At 47.7% G+C, this 25,267-nt stretch overlaps 1 protein-coding gene across 8 annotated transcripts in view; it reads right to left on the bottom strand.

The window, feature by feature from the left end:
• APBB2 (amyloid beta precursor protein binding family B member 2) overlaps positions 1-13,006 on the bottom strand; it is a 556,523-nt gene extending 543,517 nt beyond the window's left edge. For 5 of the 8 annotated variants that reach the window (XM_075346992.1, XM_075346989.1, XM_075346988.1 and 2 more), the window contains exon 1: positions 12,899-13,006. The gene's annotated coding sequence lies outside the window, so the exon portion shown is untranslated. The remainder of the gene's footprint in view (positions 1-12,898) is intronic. The other 3 variants (XM_075346984.1, XM_075346983.1, XM_075346986.1) reach the window with 2 other exon arrangements.
• Positions 13,007-25,267: the final 12,261 nt, after the last annotated feature.

Consider the following 25,267-nt stretch of genomic DNA (forward strand, 5'->3'; position numbering starts at 1 on the left):
TGAATATTGGCACCACAATTGCTATGCGCCAGTCCTGCGGTACCGACCCTGTTATTAAGGAATCTGAGAAGATTAAAAATAATGGTCTATCTATCACAGAACTCAATTCCTGTAGTACTCTGGGGTGTATGCCATCCGGGCCCGGAGATTTGTCAACCTTAGTGATTTCGAGGCGGCGGCGTACTTCCTGCTGGGTTAAGCAGGTAATATTCAAGGGTGAATTTATGGTATCACTGGTCATGTCATCTGCCATGGCATTTTCTTGTATAAAAACTGTAGAAAAAAAGTCATTCAGCAGGTTGGCTTTACCCTCATCCCCTTCCACCATTTCACCAAGACTATTTTTAAGGGGGCCAACACTATCGCTTTTCAGTTTTTTACTGTTTATGTAGTTAAAGAATATTTTAGGATTATTTTTACTTTCTCTTGCAATGAGTCTCTCTGTCTCAAACTTAGCTAACTTAATTTGCTTTTTACATATTTTATTTAATTTTCTATAATTATATAATGCCTCATCACTACCTACCCTCTTTAATTCTTTTAAGGCTTTCTGTTTTTCTTTTATTGCTTCCCTTACAGCTCTATTTAGCTCCTATTTCTAGCATGTTTGTTCCCATAGGGTATATTTTCTGCACAAGCCCTATTCAGGATGCTCATAAAAGTCTCCCATTTGCTTTGTGTACTTTTATTACTTAGTACATCATCCCAGTTTATTGCAAAAGTTACAATGCCAAGTTAATTCCGAATGTGTAAACCTGCTAAATCTGCAGGGGGTTGAATACTACTTGTAGGCACTGTGTGTATATATATATATATATATATATATGTGTAAATATATATAGTTTAGTATATGCAGTAATAGTGTGAACGATCAGCTGATCGCTCTCATTAGCCGGCCGCCGGGTGATCAGCTGATTGCTCACAGAAGCCGGCCGCCGGGTGATCAGCTGATCGTTCACAGAAGCCGGCCGGCTTCTGTGAGCAATCAGCTGATCACCCGGCGGCCGGCTAATGAGAGCGATCAGCTGATCACCCGGCGGCCGGCTAATGAGAGCGATCAGCTGATCGTTCACACTAGCCAGCCACCGGGAGATCATCTGTTTGCTCTCAAAAGCCAGCGGCCGGCTATTGTGAATGATCAGCTGATCGTTCTCTCTCTCACGTTTTACAACGGAATCCGCTTTATGATGACAATGAATTCCAATTCTTGTCACCCGTTGTACAACGCATCAGTCACAAGCATCAAGCAACGCATGTGACTGATGCAAAACAACGGATATTTGAACCTAGCCTTATGCAGATCTTTTTATAATATTGTACTATCAGGGTAGGTTTTTCATTTCCTATATAGTTTGTTGTCGTCAGCAAAGATTGACACTTTACTATCAATCCCATCCACAAGGTCATTTATAAAGAGATTAAAAAGAATTGGTCCTAGCACAGATCCCTGCGGCACCCCACTGCTGACTATAGCCCAATAAGACAATGTACCATTTACAACGACTTGCCGTTTCCTGTTTTTTAGCCAATCCCTTACCCATGTGCTTATAGTTTCCCATAGTCTGTATTTCTGAAACTTCATTAGAAGACTGTTATGTGGTACAAAGAGTTTGATACTAGGTTTATCACCAGAGAAACTGAATGAACCATCACTTCCATTATGTAATATCTAACCTTTCAAGCATCCCACTAGAAAAAAAAATATGAACATAAGGACACGTAAAAAGCAAAACTGGCACGTAATCAGATGTCTCTGTAGAGGAAAAGCTGATAGAAGACTAGGAGGTGACAATGATGAGACCTTCTTAGCACCTTCAATGGCTGCTGGCTGAGGGGACACAATGTGACTGTATCTAAAATGAACATCTTTATTCAAAGGCAAAACCGAGGAGTAGGGATTTCTGTACCCCCATTCTGCACATTACAAGTCCGACATAAGTTTCAGACAGTAAAACAAATTTGAGGATTATGTTAGAATATGAAGGATATTTCTTACAGGTAAAATATATCTTTGTACCGTGTTAGCCAGTAGAGATTTAAAAAAAAGGTTTATTTAAAAGAACCGAGAGTCCTCAGAGGACTCAGTTTTTTGGATATTTCTTATGCATAAATACAAAACCACTACACAGACTATTTCCGGTAAACCAATAAGGTATTGTACCTCATTCCCCTGAATAGAATCCTTCAATCGGGTCAAATATGTAAAGAATGTTAAAATTTCCTGCTGGCACTAATGTTACTTCACAGATCTTAAAACTTCTCTTCCTCCTTACAAGACGACTTCGCTGTCTGCTACATTTCTGGACCAGTCTGACTTCACTTTTCCAGTCCGGCTATGTGGCAGTGAGGTAATGCTTCACTAAATAGCTTTACATACAAGTCATGTCTCCCTGTGACATTATGGAAGAAAGTAGTAAGGGGTAAAGGGAAATAAATAAATTGCATAAAATAACATAAATAAGATGTGAAGGTTAAACTGTTACTGTATATGTATGTGATAGGAAAGCTCTACCATGAAAGTTGTGTCTATATGGATGTTCGCCATTAGTCTGATTTCTGCAAAAATTCCAATAATTTCCTGTTGGAAACAAATACTGAGTCCTAAATGGAAAGGAACCTAAAGTTGGCGCGCAAAGACAAGAATCTAGGTCATACACAAAGTGAGATTTTTTTAATCACTAGCATTTTCCTAAAAGACAAAGTAAAAAAAGAAAAAAATGACAGTAAATATAAATTTTGTGTCTTTTTGTATAGACACTCTTAGGGGTACTTTGCACGCTGCGACATCGCTAGCCGATTGTAGCGATGCCGAGCAAACATTATCGCTACGGCAGCTTCACACGCACTTACCTGCCCTGTGACGTCGCTCTGACCGGCGACCCGCCTCCTTCATAAGGGGGCGGGTCGTGTGGCATCACAGCGACATCACATAGCAGGTGGCCAATAGAAGCGGAGGGGCGGAGATGAGCGGGACGTAAACATCCCACCCCCCTCCTTCCTTCCGCATAGCCGGTGGAGGCAGGTAAGGAGAAGTTCCTCGCTCCTGCGGTTTCATACACAGCGATGTGTGAACGAGGAACAACATCATACCTGTCGCTGCAGCAAAATTATGAAAATGACCGACACTACACAGATCACCGATTTACGACGCTTTTGAGATTGTTTATCGGTGCATCTAGGCTTTACACGTTGCGACGTCGTTACTGGCGCCGGATGTGCGTCACTTTCGATTTGACCCCGACGACATCGCAGCAGCGATGTCGCAAAGTACCCCTTAAGGTCTCTTAAAGGGATTATCTAGACTTATGATATTGATGCCTCATGCTTAAAGAGTACCAACCACTAGGATTTTACTATATAAAGTAAAGACAGTGCCATACTGGCACTAGGATGGTGAATACAAGCATATATTTTGTTGACGAATCGGATGCTTGGTTGCTGAAATATCTTTCATCAAAGTTGCAGAAATGCACTGCACTTTTATTTGTGTGTGCAGTGGTGCGGGTCTTTGTTGGTCAGATCCTCAGTGTATGTGCCTCCTCCGACGATGCTGAAAGCAGGTGATTGGTGGGGGTAGCAAGTGAAGAGCCCCCAATTATCTCTTATGGTTAAAACCCCTTTAACTTATATTTGGTTATATCTCAGTTTATAAAAGGTGGGTGAAAACTAATCTTTTCAAATTTAAATTTGCCAATATTCCACAAACGTTTGATTGATGGCAAATAAAATCTCAATACTGGTAAGGATATAATTGTTTGTAAAGTACAAATAGGGGAGAGGACAGAGTGAGAGAAAGAGACAATCCTGGTAACCATTAGAGCTTACACTCTACAGGAAAGTGAGAAATAAAGGAACCCACTGACCATATATTGTTAACACTCTTCAAGAGAGAACAGGAGAGCTCCCTGCTGACCTTAAAGGGAACTTGTCAGCAGGTTTTTACCACCTCATCTGACAGCTGCATGATGTAGGCAAAGAGACCCTGAATCCAATGATATATCACTTAGATTACTGCCTGCAGCTGTTCTGGCACAATCTGAATTTTTAGGTTTAGTCATGTAGCAGAGCTGATAAAGCTGTCCCCGCCCACACCAGACTCTCAATAGGTATGGTACATTGACAGTGAGGTGTCAATCAGAGGAGGGGGAGTGTCAAACTTCTCTGCATATGAGTTTATGGACCTACAATGATAAGAGTCCTACTGCTTAAATAAACATAGCAAATAAACAAAAGATCTGACTGTGACAAGACAGGCATCCCTGAACTTTCTATGGTAACACTTGAAGCATGCTGGCTTTAGCTTAACCCGTGCTGACTGATTCCCTTTAAGAACTTACCCTCTACAGGAGAGACTTACCCAGTGACTCTAGAGATAAAAAATGATTCTGCCATAAAACTGTGCTATTTTGGGAACCACTGATCTGTGATGGCCCAGGCACGGACCACCACTGTACAAGGTACGATAATCCGCATGATATCATACCTGCAGGACATGATGGGGAAGCCTGTGTGGCCTTGCAAAATGATTTTAGCTCTGATGCTTCAGCATTGAGGGAAATGGTGCCGGGCAAGTTTTGTTTAATTTTCTTTTTGCGAACCGTGAATCGAATCTCAATGTATTCAAATTTGCGTTCAATACTCAAATTTAAGGAAATTTGTCTTAAACTCTATCCATCACGGATCAATACACTCATCTCTAGTTATAACTAATAAGGTCACTTGTACGGATCTCAAACAGACTGCAACCAAAACATCTACAACACCTGCCAAGCAAAATCACCATGCCAGCAAACAAGCACAGTGGCTCAGTGGTTAGCACTGCAGTCTTGCAGCGCTGGGGTCCTGGGTTCAAATCCCACCAAGGACACCATCTGCAAGGAGTTTGTATGTTCTCCCCGTGTTTCTGTGGGTTTCTTCCGGATTCTCCAGTTTCCTCCCACACTCCAAAGACATACAGATAGGGAATGTAGATTGTGAACCCCAATGGGGACAGTGATGATCACATCTGTAATGCACTGTGAAATTAAAAGCCCTATATAAGTCAGCAAAATAAATAATCATCGGCAGCATATAGCCCCGTTTTCACATGGGAAGATGTGCTGCCCGCCACAACACAATGCTGTATCTGGACAGAACAATCTTATTAAAGACCGGTATTCCCCATACAGATTATGGCGGCCCATTTGAACGGGCACCGGTGGACTTGTATAGTTGATTGGGACTTGTTAATTAACAAGAATTGTGTAAATGGCTGTATAGAGTCTAGTCTGGGCAGGATGAAAAGATCTTACACAACTAATTCCTTAGGTGACTGCTATTATCCAGTAATATTCCTGGAGTGTGCCCTCCAGATTTTTTTTAACAAGTAAAGCTAATTAAGTATCACCCATCCTGGCTATTAGTTATCTTCAGCAATAGCCAACAAAAAACCTGAGCCCAAAAAGGTATCTGACTAATATATTAAGGTACCGTTACACTTAGCGACGCTCCAGCGATCCCACCAGCAATCTGACCTGGCAGGGATCGCTGGAGCGTCGCTACATGGTCGCTGGTGAGCTGTCAATCAGGCAGATCTCCACAGAGATCAGCCACCAGCCACCAGCGACCCGTGTAACGATGCTGTGCTTCGTAACCATGGTACACATCGGGTTACTAAGCAAAGCGCTTCGCTTAGTTACCCGATGTGTACCTTGGCTACGTGTGCAGGGAGCAGGCAGCCGGCTTCTAGCAGCTGCGGACGCTGGTAACCAAGGTAAATATCGGGTAACCAAGTAAAGCCTTTGCTTGGTTACCCAATGTGTACCTTGGTTACCAGCGTCCGCAGAAGCCGACTCCCTGCTCCCTTCACATTCAGATCGTTGCTCTCTCTCTGTCAAACACAGCGATGTGTGCTTATCAGCGGGAGCGCAACGAGTAAAAAATGAACCAAAGCAGTGTGTAACAAGCAGCGATTTCACAGCAGGGGCCAGATCCTTGCTCAGTGTCCCACAAAGCGAGATCGCTGATGAGGTCACTGCTGCGTCACAAAACCTATGACTCAGCAGCGATCTCGCTAGCGATTTCGCTATGTGAGAAGTACCCCTTAGGATCACCTTCTTCCAGTCTTATCTTTGTTCAAGTGATTACAGTTAAACACTAAGGTTCTGTTCACACTAGAAAAAGGATTTTTCTCAAGAAATTTCTTTAGTCTTAAAGATTAGCGCACTTGCGGTCAAAAAATGCACCAATAACGCACTGAAAACCGCATGCGTTTTTACCGTGGTTTTGTGCGTTTTTGATGCGTTTTTGGTGCCTTTTTTCCCCGCAGGTTGGTCCCTGCGTTTTTTTTACCATTATCTATGGCAAAAAATGCAGGCACCTGCAGAAATGACGTGACATGCACATTCTTTTTCTCAAGAAATTCTGCAGAAAGAATGTTCTTGAGAAAGAAAACGCAGTGTGCGCACAGCTATTTGTTTTTCCATAGGTTTTGCTGGGAAATGTTTGCAGAAAGGTTACAACCATTTTCTCAAGAAATTTCTGCAGCAATAACGCTAAAAAATAAAACGGGTAAAAACGCAGTGTGTGAACAAGGCCTAACTTTTGTAGCTGATGGCCCTTTAAATATAGCACTTAAAATAACCCCTTTATAGTACTGCTCATGTTTCTCAATAAACAGTCTGATACACAGTGAATGGTGATGACTGATCTCAGAGAGTCTCTGCCACAGAAGGTGCCAAGTGTTAATCTACATACACTGGAGATCAAAATTAGAGAACAACACACAATTTCCTAAATGTTAAGGTCATTGTGTAGTGCTATGTGATTATATCCTAACATGAGTACACTAGCAGTATTTTAAGCTTATTTTATAAATTAAATTTATTCCAAAAGCACATAATAAAAATGTAAATGAGACAAATGAAAAAGGACACTGATCAAAATTAGAGAAGACTTTCAGATACCTGCAAGTTGTTGGTGTTGATCTGGCACCTGGTGCTAATTTCCATAATTACCTGATAAACCCTATTCAACTGGCAGCCTAACCTTCCAGTTTGCACTGACTCTGCAAAAATGGTGTGCCATTCCAAAGTGACTGAAACCCTCCAGCAGCAGATTGTCCAGGTGAAGGCCAAATAGGTGACCCTATCAGCCATAGCAAGAGAAGTTTGTCATTCGAAGGCTGTGACTTTGAACATATTGCATCTTTATAAAATCACAAACTCTTTCAAGTCACCCAAGAAGGCTGGTCACCCTCGAAAGACAAATGCCGGAGAATCTCCATGGGTAATCGTTTTAACACTGCAGCTAGAATTACTCAGAAAAGGGTAAGGATCTGTCTCGTCATAGTGTCACGACTTTTAAGACCATTTGGACTGAAACCCCACTTTGCAGTGACCAAACCACTCATTAGCAGATATAATCAAAAGGCTAGACCTTTGGTGAGGAGCATGTTGTGTGGTCAAAGGAGAAGTGGTCCACAGTTCATTTTAGTGATGAAAGCAAGTTTAATTTATTTGGTTCCGATGGAAAACATTATGTTCGTGGACAAACTGGGGAAAGACTGAACCCAAAGTGTGTTAAGAAGTTAGTGAAAGGTGGTGGAGGAAGTGTCATGGCTTGCGGAAGGTTTTCTGCAGCAGGAGTTGGACCTCTCATACTGCTACATGGCAGAATGAATGCAAGTGTGTATCAGAATCGTCTTCAACAACACGTGGTTCCTTAATTGTGTTCATCACTCAATCAGCCAGAAATTTTCATGCAAGACAATGCCCCCTGTCATACAGCAAAACAGGTAAATCAGTTCCTTGAAAGAGAAAACATTGAAAAAATGAAATGGCCAGCCCAGTCCTGATCTAAACCCAATAGAAAAACTCTGGAAAATCCTTGGTAACAAAGTTATGGCCAGGAAACCCACAACAGTCAGAGAACTGTGGAAGAGACTGGAAGAAGAGTGGACTGAAATCATACCAGAGCAGTGTGAGAGACTAGTGATGTCCTGTGGCCGCAGATGTGCTGAAGTCATTCAAAGCAAAGCCCTGTGCACTTCCTAATGATTGGTGACTGTTGTTACCTTCAGAAAATTTACTTATAATCTTTCTCTGTGCTACAGTCATTGCTGTTCTCTAATTACGATCATCACGTTTTGGGAAAAATAAAGATTTAATGTTGATAAACTTTGGATCTTTTGGAAAACACTGTTCTAGTGGCATGGTGTACCCCTTACAGAAAACCTTCAAATATTGATCAATGTAGAAGAAATTATTTCTGACAAAAGCAAGTGATCATGCATTGTTCTCTAATTTTGATCTCCAGTGTACATGGGATACGACTATGTCACTTTAAATGTTCAATAGATATTTCAAACTTTAGTATTTTCAAGATAGCTACAAGCTATACCCCTCAGCAGTGTATGGTGCCCTGCATCCAATCATGGCTTAAGTGAGGCATCTGGAGAAAATGTATCGTTGGTTTACAATGTACAATCAAATAAGATACATATTACTAATTACATTAAAAAATTGCATCTTTCACAGTTAAATTTAGCTTTGACACCAACTGGAAAGTGTAGTTCCATATTCCAAACAAGTTCTCCATTAGCCACGTGCCAGGCTCCTAACTTTGGTGCCAAGAGTCAATGATACTTTAATTCATAGTGCCAGTAATATGATGTGATGCTATAGGTTAATGATTTCATAAACAGGACTGTTGGGTCGGTAAGCGATAGTTCTGACTCCAACTTTGATTCCTCTTTTTTTTTCCAGCCTCGGACTCCAACTCCTTTATAAATGGCCAATAAATGGTAATAATATATTAACTGTAGTAAAACGATAACATTAGAAACCATTAGAACTTCTTTTTTTGCTAAATAGGTGTTTTAAACTGATAAAATATAGGTTATTAGTATTTCTAAACTTGTCCAAAGTCCTCTGAAATGTAAGAGTTAATACAGATGACTTCCTCCATTAGGTTGAATATAATCATGTATGGAAACTGATGCTTACTTGTCTCCCGTGTTCTAAGGTGGCCTCAAATAGTGAGTTGGCCACAAATAGTGAGATGGCCACAAATAGTGAGACTTGTCACCACTTGTCATAGGTACACAATAAATAGCTGGAAGGTTAACAACCTCAAAGCCACGTAGTTGGGGAACAATTCTTTACAGCAATGTACATCTTTATTAAAGGGAACCTGTCAGGTGCAATATGCACCCAGAACCACGAGCAGTTCTAGGTGCATATTGCTAATCCCTGCCTAACTGTCCCTGCATCTAGAAGTATAGATAAAGAGATCTTTAGAAAAAGGATTTCTAAAGATCCTTTATGATATGCTAATGAGCCAAAGGACTAGTCTCAAGGGTATTAGTTACACCAACTAGTCAGCCCACAGGGACGTGCTAACCTGCTATTCAATTTCTAGCATCATCAGCGGTGATGAGCATACCGGTGTCCATTGCCACCGCTTCAGAATGCCGGGTTTAGGGTCAGTGCGCATGATCACAAGTCCCAGCATTTCGGGTCATGCGCACTATGAAGCCGGGTCTACGTGTCCCAGCTTCAGAGATGTCTACTACACATGACTGGAAGTATCGGGACTTCTGATCATGCGCACTGAGCCTAAACCTAGCGTCTGAAGCAGTGACAATGGACACAGGTATGTGCGTCACCGCCGATGAAGCTGGGCATTGAATAGCATGTTACTTACATGCTAAGAGGGCAGACTAGTTGTTACTTGAAAAGTTTGCTTTTTATTCAGGCATCAATTGCATAAAATGAAGCCAAAATACAAACACTGCAATAAGGTGATGGAGCTTGATCGTCACCATTTTATTGTCTCTTTCACAAATGAAACATATATATTTTTTAGTAAATGTATTAAGGTTACCCTGTCAGAACGTTCTATACTCATCAGGTACCATCTCCTACTAAGATCATCTCTAGTCCAGGGAGAAACCGAGAATTCGTAGCAGCACCTGATGAGCTCCTGTGAATAAAATTGTGAAAATCTTCCCTGATGTTGTATACACTTACTACACTGATGTCATAAATGGACATTAACATTGTAAAGCAAGTTATGAATACATCGATGCAATTAAAAGTTATTCACTCCCCCACTGCAAAGTAGGTTTAAAAGCTAATTTTACAAATTTAATTTCTGCAGATTTGCAATAAACCAAATCAAATAAGAACTATCCCAACAATTTTTGATGGGATTTTAAGGAAGCTATTGAAACATGCAAACCCCAAATCATTGGTGAACTGGAGGTCATTGCCCAAGAGAATGGGCTAAAACTCCTCAGGATTGCTGCAGGGAGCTGGTGCTAGCTATCATGTTTGAGGCAGGTTATAACAGCCAGAGTTGCTCTTCTAAGTTGTAGTGCTGTCGTCTCTGCAAAAATGTCGACTTACGGCCCCGGCCGAGTTTCTTCATCCCCCGCACTTCCTCAGCCATCTACGTGTGCTGCTGCCTTTTTCCCCTCCTAGGCCCTGTACATGCCGCACAGGGTTCCCAGGAGTGCACCTAAAATGCGTGCATGCACACCAGGCCCTCCTCTTAAAGGCTGGTGTGCCATTTCCTGGAAATGCCCCTCAGCTTATGGCTGAGAGGCACTGTGTATGTAAGGTACGCTCCCATTAGGGGAGGTGCCTGCCCAACGCATTCAGTTTGTGTTCCAATCTCCTAAATAGTTGTCAGGTCCCGTTACCCCTGTGTCCGTCACCTGTAGCTGCCTTCTCATACCTGCTTATCCCTGCGATGCCCACCATTCCTATCTGTACCCTCTTGGTCCAACCTGCATCAGTCATCCCGCCTGTACCTATTTATTTCTGAGTCTGTCACCTGTCCTGGACTCAGCTGACACAGTCCGTTCCGGTCACTGCCGTGGGAGTGGTACCTAGCACTTGCCTCGCGGTGGGCGCTTAGTTAAGCCCCTCCCACTAAAGGGTAAGCCCGGGTCACCCCTGTGGTCCAGTGGGTCAACTAACCCTGCTTGCTGCCCTTACAACCAAAGGGGTTGAATAATTGTCAGACAGTAATCAAAGTGCCACTCTGTGTTACATTTGGAGAAACCACTCGTTATACTAGTTGCACTGAGATATTTACATTGCTCTTATTTGACTCGTTTATTGGAAACGACAGAAAGTTTGCACATTTTTCTAATAACCCTAATTTGCAAAGTTGGTTGAATAATTTTGTTTACAACTGTATATAAAAGACTTATGTCATTGATCTCCTGTATTTATTAGTAAATATACATAAACATTTCTAGCCCTCATACAGACAATCAACAAAACTGTTAAGTATTGGTAGTGATTTATTTTCAAAACACTTAATAAATGACCTTGTAATGAAGCGTCTGGTAGAGGATTTCTTACTGAAGGATATCTATGGTAGATGATGTCTTTCTGAGGGATATCTACGGTATAGGATGTCTTACTGAGGGATATCTATGGTAGATGATGTCTTACTGAGGGATATCTATGGTAGAGGATGTCTTTCTGAGGGATATCTATGGTAGATGATGTCTTTCTGAGAGATATCTACGGTATAGGATGTCTTACTGAGGGATACCGGCCACCGTTTTGGACATTTTCAGTTATTTCAATTTTGATCTGATGCAATACATTATACGGTAAAATACTGCACCATCCTTTTTTCCATCAGTGATCTGAAATATGAGTGGACTTTGCTGTATGTTCTGCACTATGGTCCCCCTGACACGGAGGTTCCTGCCCACCAGACCAAAGTGTCATCAGTAAATGGCTGTAGCGGTCACATTGCCTCCCTTGCCAGGCTTTCCCCAGGCCTCACATACTCTATGCTTGCAGCATTTTGCAACATAATTTGGGCTTTTTCCATGGAAAATGTCATTTATATTCATACATATAACCTGTTACATGGGCTCATCTGTTTTTTTTCTCGCATATCTGTACCAACGTATGTAACAAATCAGCTAGAAGAACCATCTGCAGTATGAGGATGGATAACAGAACCGTGCTCCTATAAGAATAAACAATATACATATCCAGACATTGATGCTCATATATAATTAAGGTGCACACATTCACCGGATTTAATCCCGTCCCAACCTTTTCAATCAGGATTTATCTTATGCCATTGCGACATTGCCAATCCACAGATGTCGCCCATCAAGGACATTCTCGGCATACATTTCTATAGAAGCTTCGTTAAACTGATGGATTTTACACGCCCTCGTTATCAATCAAAAATCTCACGAACTGAAGTCTGCGATGCAAAGGGTTAATCTTGCCTCTTACATCCCTTCATGAAAGGTGTTCAGAAGGATGCAGGTCTGGATGTTTAAAGCACAGTGGATCTGTTAAGAAACCATGTACTCCTTTCATGCTCCCAGCCCTGAGGCCATACATTCCTGCCATTTGAAGATTCAGCTACTTCCAAAGCCTTGCTTCAGCAGTCAGGCAGGGAGAGCAGCGCAGCTGGATGCTGTATAAGTCCTATGTAAAGCTGGTATGGATATTGCTAAGCAAGTCTCATGCGTCCGGGTCATTGGATTTGACCACTATAATGCAGCCTGGAGGCTAAATGTATGTGAATATATCTATATGTGTATATACAAGTCAAGCGCTAGTTTAGTTCTATGTTCCAAAAAGTGACAAGATAATATCTATACAAAGTAACATAATACTGTACGGTAACACTGTACAATGCAAATGACAAAGGTCACCGGTGCAGAATAAATGACAAACTGGTGCAATTTCCCAGCACCGTAACACACCAGTAATGCAGCGAACCCAACGCTCCTACGACTGCATTCCACAAGAAGACATTCTATCCCGGTGACAAACCTCACAAATACACACACATACAGTACAGTCCAGCCTGATGAAGGCTTCTGCTCTCCAGCAGTCATACCGCAGACCCATCCCAGCCCACTTACTTTGTATGACTGAGGTCGCTGTCACTGGACCATCCACACTGCTGGTTCCCTGCTCGCCTGTGCTAACTCTCCCCCAGCACCAGCCTCAGCAGCCGGAAGCTAATTCCAGCTCACAGCTCTCAACTCAGGAAATAATTCCCAGCCCCTCCTTCCCCCTTCCCTATTTCTTCATTGGAATGAATAGAACCTGAACAGTATGGAAAGACTGTTGGCGCCCCCTGCTGTACACTGCACGTGTATAACGCAGGCGATAAATGGAGCTTATGAGGTAATATTGACCATTATCTTACTGGACCTGTTGCATAGATATCAATCAGTGCTTAGTCACACTTGCTTTAATGTGGAACTTCTTTCCCTTCTTTTTATGTTCAAATTGTGTTCACTTTATTTGTTGTGCGTATTACACTGGTCAACACAAAATAATCCACAGCAAAGGTAATATGTCTGTTTTATGGTGTTTGATGTGCTGATGCCAAAAATATGCTTAGTTTTGCTCTATCACATAAAGTTTCTGAGATAGAAGTATTTTTGTTATTTGTGCATTTTCAGTGTATGTTGGGCCCCTCATGTGATATGCTCAAGTTGTTCAAATGGTCTTCGTGACTGGTTGAATATGAGGAAAGTGGCTACGCCATTGCTGTTCCCATGATTTGGAGAGAACCCAAAAAACATAGTGATGACTGCTACTTTTGTTTTGTCAAACTGAACGGCTTTACTACAAAGAACAAACATAAGATTAATTACCCTGAACTTGAATCTGCGATTACGCCAGTTCCACATGATGGTACCTTGCCAGTTCCTGTACCACCGTTCAAAGCAAGAAGGCCTGCGGAGACACCATCACATGTTTCTCAACGCTGGCAGGAAACTAGCCAGATCTCTCACCCGGAAGGAACAACCACGGGAAGGGCAGTCTCCAGTCAAGGAGACTACCTATGCCAAACATGGTATCCATCCACAGACAGCCGTTTCGGGGTATTTGCCCCTCATCAGTGTGGAGTAGGAATCTGGCTATTACTGTGCAGAATTATTAGGCAACTTCATAAAAACAAATATACTGCCATCTCACTTATTTATTTTCACCAGGTAAACCAATATAACAACACAAAATTTAGAAATAAACATTTCTGACATGCAAAAACTAACCCCCAAAAAATTAGTGATCAATATAACCACCTTTCTTTATGATGACACTTAACAGCCTACCATCCATAGATTCTGTCAGTTGCTTGATCTGTTTACGATCAACATTGCGTGCCACCACAGCCTTCCAGACACAGTTCCGAGAGGTGTACTGTTTTCCCTCCCTGCAGATCTTACATTTTATGAGGGACCACAGGTTCTCTATGGGGCTCAGATCAGGTGAACAAGGGGGCCATGTCATTATTTTTTTTATCTTTCAGACCTTTACTGGCCAGCCACGCTATGGAGTAGTTGGATGCATGTGATGGAGCATTGTCCTGCATGAAAATCATATTTTTCTTGAACGATACTGACTTCTTCCTGTACCATTGCTTGAAGAAATTGTCTTCCAGAAACTGGCACTAGGTCTGGGAGTTGAGCTTCACTCCATCTTCAACCCAAAAAGGTCCTACAAGTTCATCTTTGATGATACCAGCCCATACCAGTACCCCACCTCCACCTTGCTAGTGACCTGCCCCAGGGCCGTGGGGTACTCGGTTCCGGGTGTTGGTTAATGGGATTATGTCACGGGGGCCTGTGCCCGGTTCCGTGGCCCTGGTGGTCGCTGAAAGTCAATAAATAATAAAAATAAAAAAAAAATAAAATAAAAAAAATTAATAAAATAAATAAATAAATAAATAAAAGTATTTTGTGACGCCACCTACGGTTCCAGTATGGTTACTGGGGCTGCAGGTCAGACCTCTGGGGTGATGGTTAGGCAGCCAGTTGTTTACGCTTCCCGTAGGTGAAGCGGGGTCCCCAGTTTTAGTAGTACACAGATATGGCGGTTTTTCTTCACAGACTTTTCAACTGTCACTTTAGTGCAGCAGCCTATGGCTTCTCAGATGAAAGAAATAAAGTGCGTCACACCAATTCATTAACTCTGACCAGGTTTTACTTGCAGGTGTTATTAAAAGGGGTTCAGTTTCTGATGTTACAGTTTTTGGTGATCTGGGAACAGTTCAGGATCTCTGCACCAGGTCAGTTGTGTGGCCTCCCTGCTGCGCTATGTTTCTCCTTGGTACTAGGCTGCCTGTAGCTATATCTCGTCCTTCTCTCACTGTCTTCACCTGTATGGCAGGCGGCGGGAGCTTCTCTAAGGGGCACTGCTGTACTCACTGCGGTCCCTAAGCTCTGTGTAGCGGCTTTGCCTTCAGGTGCTGCTGCGGCCAGGAGATCTGCAGTCTCCCTGGCCTCCGGTCTTTATTGCTGGGCAGATTAGATCCCTCACAATCTCAGACGCCGGTGTCCGATAATCAGCGCTGTTCCTTTGGGGATGAACCGGTCTGGCTCCACCTCCCCGGTCACTCCTCTTTTGCCTCACTCTTGATCCCTCAGGCGGTCACACAGTTACTTGTGCGGGCTAAGCACTGCCCTCTCCATTTTGATGTCTTCCCTCACTCTCTGCTTGCACAGTCTCCTCTTCTCCAACTGTCAACTGTCTCTCTGACTCCGCCTCCAAACCTGGATTTAAAGGGGACCTCACCTGAAATCGACTTGTAGAGCTCCCCCTCCAGGCTTGGAGTGGAAATGTTGTATGTGGGATTAGCTAATGTGGAGATCCTTCCCTGCCCAGGTACAGGTATATTTGTGGCAACTGAACCCTGGGGTGCCACACTAGCGTCTGAGTTGGAGTGGAGCTCTCTGCCCTTTAATGATTCAGCCTCTGGCCCATCCATCTGGCCCCATCAAGAGTCACTCTCATTTAATCAGTTCATAAAACCTTTGGAAAATCAGTCTTAACATTTCTTGGCCCAGTCTTGACGTTTTATCTTATATTTCTTGTTCAAAGGTGGTCGTTTTTCAGGCTTCCTTACCTTGGCCATGTCCCTGAGTATGGCATACCTTGTGCTTTTTTATACTCCAGTAACGTTGCAGCTCTGCAATATGGCCAAACAGGTGGCAAATGGCATCTTGGCAGCTTCACGCTTGATTTTCCTCAATTCATGGGCAGTTATTTTGCGCCTTTTTTGCCCAACACACTTCTTGCGACAATGTTGGCTATTTGCCATGAAACACTTGATTGTTAGTTGATCACACATCAAAGGTTTGGCAATTTCAATACTGCTGCATCCCTGTGCAAGACATCTCACAATTTTGGACTTTTCAGAGCCAGTCAAATCTCTCTTCTGACCCATTTTGCCAAAGGAAAGGAAGTTGCCTAATAATTAAGCACACCTTATATAGGGTGTTGATGTCATTACACCACACCCCTTCTCATTACAGAGATGCACATCACCTGATTTACTTAATTGGTAGTTGGCTCTCAAGCCTATACAGCTTGGAGTAGGACAACATGTATAAAAAGTATCATGTGATCAAAACACTGCAGCGTAAATGCATGCGTCCTACGTCCCCTGCACAATCTATGTAGATTGTGCATGATACGTGCGTACGTTGGTTTTTTGAACGCAGTGATTTGTATGCAAAAATTTTGACCCAAATCCGTGCGTTCATAAACGCAGCATGTCAATTAATTTATGCGCTTTGGATGCAGCTCCCACTCTGTCTATGTGGGAGCCATAGTGCATGAAAGTGGCTTTTTTTCTTCTGAAACACTGCATCCATTATGCAGTATTTCTGCAGTGATTTGAAGCGCACATGTGCTTTCAAATCGCTGCAGAATATTCAGCATTTACGTGCAAACAAGTGTCGCGGGCGGAGGAGGGGACGTCGTGCTCTCCCACTGCTCGGGTCCGGCTGCCGCTGCGGCTGCTGCTGCCACTGCTCGGTGGCTCGAGCGATGGGCCGGATCCCGGGGACTCGAGCGGCGCTCCTCGCCCGTGAGTGAAAGGGGATTGGGTTTTGGGATAGTTTATTGTCCGTGACGCCACCCACGGTTGTGGTGATTAAGTGGACACCACCGCTGCTCTTTCTGGGAAGCCCGGGAGTGATGGTACGGAGCAGCCAGTTGTTGATTTGCCCCTCCATGGGTAGGGGTCTTGGTGCTCCCGGGGCCCAGTGATGGGGTTGGTATGGTGGACAGGCGGGTATGGGGCCTGTGGAGGTGCAGGGGCGCAGGGGCAGCGCTGTGCCGCACGGCACGGAGGTACTCACTCAGCCAGTAAACACGACACAGTTCTCGGTAAACAAACGGCTGGTTGGACGGGTCCCTCGGACGGTTCACGGCGCTGCGGTTCCCTGCAGTTAGCGGTGACGGTCTCTTCCCTGCACCTATGTCTCTTGGTAGTGATGGGTCCCCACCGGTTACCCACTCCTCAGCTTCAATCTGGGCCGAAGGAGCCCTACTTTGCCCGCAGGCGCTGGCCCTGGGAAACTGGTGCCCTGGCGGTGGCGGTGTCTCCCCTTCACGGTCGGGCTGTTGCCTTCAATCGGGACTTGGTTGTTAGGAGACAGAGGTCCCCTTCACTGAAGGATTTAGCAAATTATGGCGACTCCTAGCCTTGCCGGGATCCGAAAGGCCCCTGCCCTGGTGCTGACTGTTCTTCGTATACTGCTCCAGTACCGCCGTGTCACCACCCGTCCGCAGTCCTTCCAGCAACCTCCAAACAGTCCCCCTGCAGACTATCACCGCCGTCTGCTGACCTTGCTGTCACAGTCCGGGGCACACACCCGGACCAACTTCAGGCTTGCTTAACTGTTCTTTTTCACTTCTTTACTCCTCTTACAAGCTCCTCTCCTTTGCTCCACTACCACTTCACTTCCTAACTGTTCTCTGTTCTGCCTGGTTCTTCCCGCCTCCAGGGCTGTGAACTCCTCGGTGGGCGGAGCCAACCGCCTGGCACACCCCCTGGTGTGGACATCAGCCCCTAGAGGAAGGCAACAAGGATTTTAGGTTAGCCTTGGTGTTCCTGCAGGGAATGTGGGGTGCATGTGATGTTGTGACCTGTGACCCCTGGCTTGCCCAGGGCGTCACATTCCCCCTTAGCAAAACGCAGACCGTCCTCGGGCTGCCCGTCCAACACCGGTTTTATTTTCCTTTTGTTTTTCTGAAAAATATAAAAAACTGTAACATATATACAAGTTATGACATCATCCCACATCGGGAGGTTCAGTGCTTAAATGTTGCAAACATTAACACGGTTAACGGTTACGGTCTCCACTCTCTCCCACCCAAGTAACCTGGCCCTGATGCTGCCCCTAAAACCCAGGCAGCACCCCTTGACCCCAGTCCAGCACAAGTTACCCGAGCGGGATCTGTCCTTCAACCTCCAGAGGGTAGCCACCGGTTCCTGTGGTGGCTGGGCCCCAGCCTGCTCTGCTGTGGGCCCTCCCTCCAACCTGCCTCTCCGGAGGCGGTAATTGCTGAAACGGTAACGGTAACTCAACTTATTTACATGCCACTTAACGTTTGTGGTTGCCCTGCAAGTTCACGGGCTTGTCCATGAGCAGTTCCTCATGCAAAACAACTTGTCAAATGGTCCCCACGGGGACAGCGGTGCTGGCAACGGCCGGTTTCCAATCATGGTAGAATCAGGTGACTTTTCGGTAATCATTTTGCTTATCATCCTTTTTCAAACTTTTTCAAACAAACACACACAGACTTCCTGACCCCCTCTTTAAAGGACGGTCTCCCTGTACCTAAGTGGGGGCCTACCTAGGTTGGGACGGGTGGACCTCCGGGGTCCGGTGTCAGTGGGGCTAAGCAGTGGGGCAGAGGGAACAATCGGTTCCTCCTCCCGGCTATCGTGTGGGGCAGGCGGAGGCATAGGGGAGCTGGTCACAGGTTCATCCCTGGACACTGACACTGGTTCTGGCTCACGGTTGACCGCTTCCACCACTTCTTCATCCACAGGTTGTGGGAACAGTATCACTGGAAGAATCACCGCACCGTTCTTTGTAGGCCAGTCTGCTGGGAAGTCACCCATCACAGTGTGGATCACCTCTTTTGCCTTCTCTGCTGGTGGAGGAACAGGTACTTCAGCCATCGCCCTCAATGCTGGTGGGCACCTTTTCAGATGGTCCCGGGAAACCGTGGCCAAGGTGCCCCCTTGGTCACGACTGATCTGGTAGGCCTTTCCATCTTCCCATCCTGTGGGTTGGACGACGTACGGGATTTGTTCCCATTGATCATCCAGCTTGTGGGTTTTCCTCTTCCGCTTTAACACCACATCTCCAGGCTGGAAAGGGCCCGCAGACGCTTTCTGATTGAAGCGCTGCTCCTGTTGTTCTCGACTCCGACTTAGGTTCTTCTCCACATACTCCTGAATCTGTCGGTACTGCACCCTCCGCCGGGTGTCCCATTCAGCCGTTGAGGGGAGTGTCTCTGGGGCTTCCAGTCCCATTTCCAGGTCCACCGGCAGTCGGCCAGGCCGAGCCCTCATCAGATACGCTGGGGTGCACTTCGTTGAGCTACACGGGATATTGTTGTACATATCGACCAAGTCAGGCAGCTTCTCCGGCCACAGGTTCCGCTCCTCCAACGGCAACGTTTTGAGGAGGCCAAGGACCAGATGGTTCATCTTCTCACACATACCGTTGGTCTGGGCATGGTAAGGGGTGGTTCGGATCTTCTTGCAGCTGTACAGCTGACAGAACTCATGGAACACCTCCGCCTCAAAGGCTGGACCTTGGTCGGTAAGCACCTTCTCAGGGTATCCATGGGGTCGACAGAAGTAAGCTTGGAACGCTCTAGCGGCGGTACGGCCGGTTAAGTCCTTGACCGGGACAACCACCATGAACCGGGAGTAATGATCTACTATGGTCAGAGCGTAAGTGTACCCACTTCGGCTGGGGGTGAGCTTTACATGGTCCAAGGCGACCAGCTCCAGCGGTTGGTGTGTAACGATCGGGCGTAGGGGAGCCTTCTGGCTGGCTTCATCCTTCCTCCTCAACGTACAAGGACCGCACTCTCGACACCAGGCCTCCACAGACTCCCGCATCCCACTCCAATAGAACCGCTCCCTCAACAGCATCTCCAGCTTCTTCCACCCGAAGTGGCCGGCACCATCATGGTACGCCTGCAGAACAGTGGGTACATCAGCTTGGGGAATAACCAACTGGCGGATTTTCTCATGGGTCTTCGGGTTGATCAGCTCACGGTACAACCTCCCCTGGTGTAGACACAGCCGGGTCCATTCCTTCCACAAGCGTTGGGCTTCAGCTGGGGCAGCAGGGTCCATCCCAGCAGCGCCTCGCTCCATCAGGGTCTTGAGTAGGCGGACAGCGGGCGCCTGATTTTAAGCTTCCTGCCACTCCTGACTGGGCAGCGGATCCAGGTTCACCCGTTTTTGGTGGACATGTACCTTCTCAGTTGGTGGCCGGTGGAATGCAGGCAACTCGATCTCCTCGAGGTCATCATCCTCACACCCACCTTCTGACAAGTGGGGCATCAGCATTAATGTTGACACGACCGGCCCTGTATTTGATGGTGAAGTCATAGTTGGCTAGTCTGGCCACCCACCGCTGCTCCAACGCGCCCAGTTTGGCCGTGTCCAGGTGAGTCAACGGATTGTTATCCGTGAAAGCGGTGAATTTTGCTGCGGCCAAGTAGTGGCGGAACCGCTCGGTGATAGCCCACACCAGTGCCAGGAGCTCGAGCTTGAAGGAGCTGTAGTTCTCAGGGTTCCTTTCAGTCGGCCGGAGTTTTCGACTAGCATAGGCAATCACCTTCTCCTTTCCTTCCTGGACCTGGGACAGGACTTCCCCCAAACCCACATTGCTGGCGTCTGTGTAGAGGATGAATGGGCAGCCGTAGTCAGGGTACGCTAGGACCTCTTCTCCAGTCAAGGCCGCTTTCAGCTGACGGAAGGATTCCTCATGCCTGTCCTCCCACACCAGTGGGGCTCCGATGGGTCTACCACCTTTGGTCTGTCCCACAAGGAGGTCTTGCATGGGAGCAGCCATCTTCGTGTACCCCTTGATGAAGCGCCGGTAGTACCCCACCAGACCCAAAAACTGCCTTACTTCCCTCACGGTGGTTGGCCTTGGCCAGTCCTAGATGGCAGTGATCTTCTCAGGGTCGGGGGCAACACCTTCCGCACTCAACACATGCCCCAGGTACTGCACTCTGGGTTTCAGCAGGTGGCACTTGGAGGGCTTCAACTTCATCCCGTATTTGGCAAGGGATGCGAACACCTCGGCTAGGTGCTCCAGATGGGCTTCATACGTCTGAGAGTACACAATCACATCATCCAGGTATAACAGGACGGTCTCGAAGTTCAGATGTCCCAGACAGCACTCCATCAGCCGTTGGAAGGTTCCAGGGGCATTGCACAGCCCAAACAGCATACTATTGAATTCACAGAGCCCCATTGGGGTGGTGAAGGCGGTTTTCTCCCGGTCTTCCGGGGCCACTGCCACTTGCCAGTACCCACTGGTGAGGTCAAGGGTAGAGAAGTAATTTGCGGTTCTCAGTGCGGCCAAAGACTCTTCAATACGGGGCAGAGGGTAGGCGTCTTTATGTGTTATCTGATTGATCTTCCGGTAGTCCACACACATCCGCATGGTACCATCCTTCTTTTTGACCAGTACCAACGGAGCGGCCCAGGGACTACAGCTGTCCCGAATAACCCCTGCCTCCTTCATATTCCTCAACATATCTTTGGCACACTGGTAATGTGCAGGGGGAATAGGCCTGTACCTCTCTTTGATAGGGGGGTGTTCACCGGTGGGGATGTGGTGTTGGACCCCTTTGATCTGCCCAAAGTCTAGTGGATGTTTGCTGAAAACCTGTTCATACTCCCGCACCACCCTGTATACCCCTGCTTTGTGATGTGTAGGGGTATCATCAGTGCCCACGTGTAGCTGTTGGTGCCACTCATTTACCTCCCCTTGAGGCGGGGAAGTGCTGGTGGTAGGTGGGGAGACTGAGGGAATGGCTTCGTGGATGGTGTGGGGATCCAGGGTGAGCAGCTTGGCAATGGTGGCATACCGGGGAAGCCTGACTTCTTCCTCCCCACAGTTCAGCACCCTCACGGGCACTCTCCCCTTCTTTACGTCCACCACCCCTCGGGCGGCCATTACAGTGGGCCAGTGCTCGGAGGGTATGGGCTCCATCATGGCAGGGTAGTCACACCCCTGAGGCCCTACTGCTGCCCTACACCAAATCATCATCTCACTCCTAGGGGGAACAATCAACGGAGCAACATCCATCACTCTCACTCCACCAATCTCTCCTCCTGTTGAGTTTACATGCTGGCGGTACATCAAGGCGCGGATCTCACGCTGCACAGCTCTCTGTCGGCTCCCCACCGCCGTGGCGGCCAGATGTTGCAGTAGGGCCAACACATCACCCATACAGTGCTCCATCACATTGGTTCCTAGCACTATCTTCGGGTTATGATCACTGGGTTCATTCATAATCACAATCATACCCTGGTGTTGCAGTTCAGCTTGCCCCACTGTCATAGCCACCTGTTTATACCCCACTTGGGTCAATGGGAGTCCATTAGCAGCAATTAGCGTTATACTAGTATCTGGGGGTGCCAGCTCGTCTATCCCCCAATACTGCTGGTACAATGTGTATGGTATGGTGGTTACCTGTGATCCAGTGTCCAAAAGAGCCATCACCGGTATGCCGTCCACAGCCACGGGGATGATGGGCCGGGCCCCGATATACCGGTCCCGCCAGTCTGGGGGGCCACGGGGTTCTACTCCTGAGGATTGGCCCGGGGCCCCAGGGGTTGCTCGTTTAACGGGCACTGTCGGAAGTAATGCCCAGGCTTACGGCACTTGTAGCAGGTTGGAGGTCTGCTCCGTGGGTTGTTAGCACTTCTTCGCTGCATCCAGGGGACATCCTCAGGGCTGTCGGCAAGCTGTATTTGTGCTGGAGGCTGAGATCTGGTCAAAGGTTGGAGTGCAGCAAGAATCTTGGCAAGGTCTCCGTCCATGCGACGGACCTGGGCTGCCAGTTCCTCCATCGTGCTGCTCGGGGCTGCAGGTATTGAAGAGGTTGGTAGGGCAGGGGCCACCACAACGGGGGCCGCCTCAATGGGCCACGGGGCTGGCTCCAAGATTTCTGAAGCTGGGGGTTGTAGTGCTTTAATGGCCCGTTCCTTTAACACGGCAAAGTCCACATCAGGGTGTTCTAGGGCCCAGAGCCGGAGTTGTTTGCGATCCTCAGGGGACCTCATCCCCTGCACAAATTGCTTTACTAACATCTTATTGCTGTCCGCCTCATTGATAGGATTCACCCGCTTTAGCGTGCGGAGGGCGGTTTGCAGACGTAAAGCATAGTCCCGAATGCTATCCACAGCCCGTTGCCGGCACTGGTAAAACTGCATCCTCAGCTCAGCTTCAGTCCGGGTCTCAAAGGCAGTCTGTAGCTTCTCAAAGATGGTGGCTACAGAGAGCCGGTCCCCCTCGGCCCAGGTCTCCGCCTCCTGCTCAGCCGCACCGGTTAACTGGCCCAGCACTACCGTCGCATGTTGCTTATCGGTCAGGGGGTACAGTTCTAGCAACGGGTTAAGCTTTTTCCGGAAGACCTGTAAAGCATCAGGTTTCCCGTCATACTGCGGTAGCCAGGTAGCTCCGGGCGCATAGGGCAAGGAGAACGGCATCACCTGAGCGAGCGCGGGGGCCACGGCACCTCCCGCCAGCGCGGCCGGGCCCTGGGCAGGCCCATTCCCATCCGCGGGTGCCACTGCGGCTGCGACCACCGCTCCTCCAGCGGCTCCGTCGGGCGCAGACATCTTGTTTCCGTCCCCCTTAGCCTCTTTCCGGCCCCTCCTCTCTCGGGGCGGGGTTTTGGCCTTCGCGCCTCTGCTACTCGAGAAGACGCTCGAGCGGGAACTTTTCGCGCCAAAGATGGCGACTTCTGAAATTTTCCGGCCGGATACCTCCGGCGGTCACAAGGCGCACCTCTACCCAACGGCAGAGCGGTAAGATCCTGTTTGTGACGTCAAGTTGTCGCGGGCGGAGGAGGGGACGCCGCGCTCTCCCACTGCTCGTGTCCGGCTGCCGCTGCGGCTGCTGCTGCCGCTGCTCGGTGGCTCGAGCGATGGGCTGGATCCCGGGGACTCGAGCGGCGCTCCTCGCCCATGAGTGAAAGGGGATTGGGTTTTGGGATAGTTTATTGTCCGTGACGCCACCCACGGTTGTGGTGATTAAGTGGACACCACCGCTGCTCTTTTTGGGGAGCCCGGGAGTGATGGTACGGAGCAGCCAGTTGTTGATTTCCCCCCTCCGTGGGTAGGGGTCTTGGTGCTCCCGGGGCCCAGTGATGGGGTTGGTATGGTGGACAGGCGGGTATGGGGCCTGTGGAGGTGCAGGTGCGCAGGGGCAGCGCTGTGCCGCACGGCACGGAGGTACTCACTCAGCCAGTAAACACGACACAGTTCTCGGTAAACAAACGGCTGGTTGGACGGGTCCCTCGGACGGTTCACTGTTACGAGGGGGACCCGGGGAAGCGTGCCAAGATGGGAAATGGACTGCTTCCGCCGGTCAAGGTCCACTGTGCGGTGTAAGGGACCGCCGCTATGGTGGGTGAAGAGTGAGCGGGTTGCTGCTAGCGATCGTCTGGAATGTCACAGACGATCTATGTACACCGATCTGCCCTAACCCGTGAGAGTTGTATGGCACAGATCTCACGGCTCGGTGTACCTGTTGCACGGGGAAGCACAGAGGTGCCCACGCACGTGTGCCAGTGGAAGTCACGAGAATATGGCACGAGGGTAGCACAGAGGTGCCCACGCACGTGTGCTTTCAATAACCAGGTGAGTCCAAAGGAGACTTGAGGAGCTCACCTGGGACAGGAACACGGCCTGTTGACGGGGGTACTGCCGGAGCAGCAAGGCAGGAACACGGCCTGCAAATGAGGTACTGCCGGAGCAGCAAGGGCCAAGCCCACAAGAGACAGTAATGCCTGAGCAGTGGCGTGGCAGCACGCTGCCAGACATCCAAACATAGAAGGACGGTCGCGCGCCGCCATGATGGCAGGGGGAGCTTTTAAGGAGGTGTAGCTCCACCCAAGGGCGGGCGCGAGACGGGCGTGACTCAATCAGGGTTCGTGACGTCCTGGCCCAGCCAGTCAGGATTCAGCACATCACCAGCCTCGTCATGGGGCCGTGTGATATCAGTGAGCGAATCAGAAGACGTCACGTGGAGCACATGCTCATCCTCCTGCCTCTGGGTCATAAAGGCGGGATCCCCGGTTTCACAATGTGCAGAGACATGGGAAGTCTTGCTGCTTCCCTGAGCATCTATTCTTTGCACACTGCGCAACTTCCCAGAGCCTCCAAGATGCTGAGCAGGAGAGCTCGTGGCAGGCAAGGGATGGGAGACCGC

The sequence above is a fragment of the Anomaloglossus baeobatrachus genome, chromosome 1, assembly GCF_048569485.1.
Source record: "Anomaloglossus baeobatrachus isolate aAnoBae1 chromosome 1, aAnoBae1.hap1, whole genome shotgun sequence".
NCBI lineage: Eukaryota > Metazoa > Chordata > Amphibia > Anura > Aromobatidae > Anomaloglossus > Anomaloglossus baeobatrachus.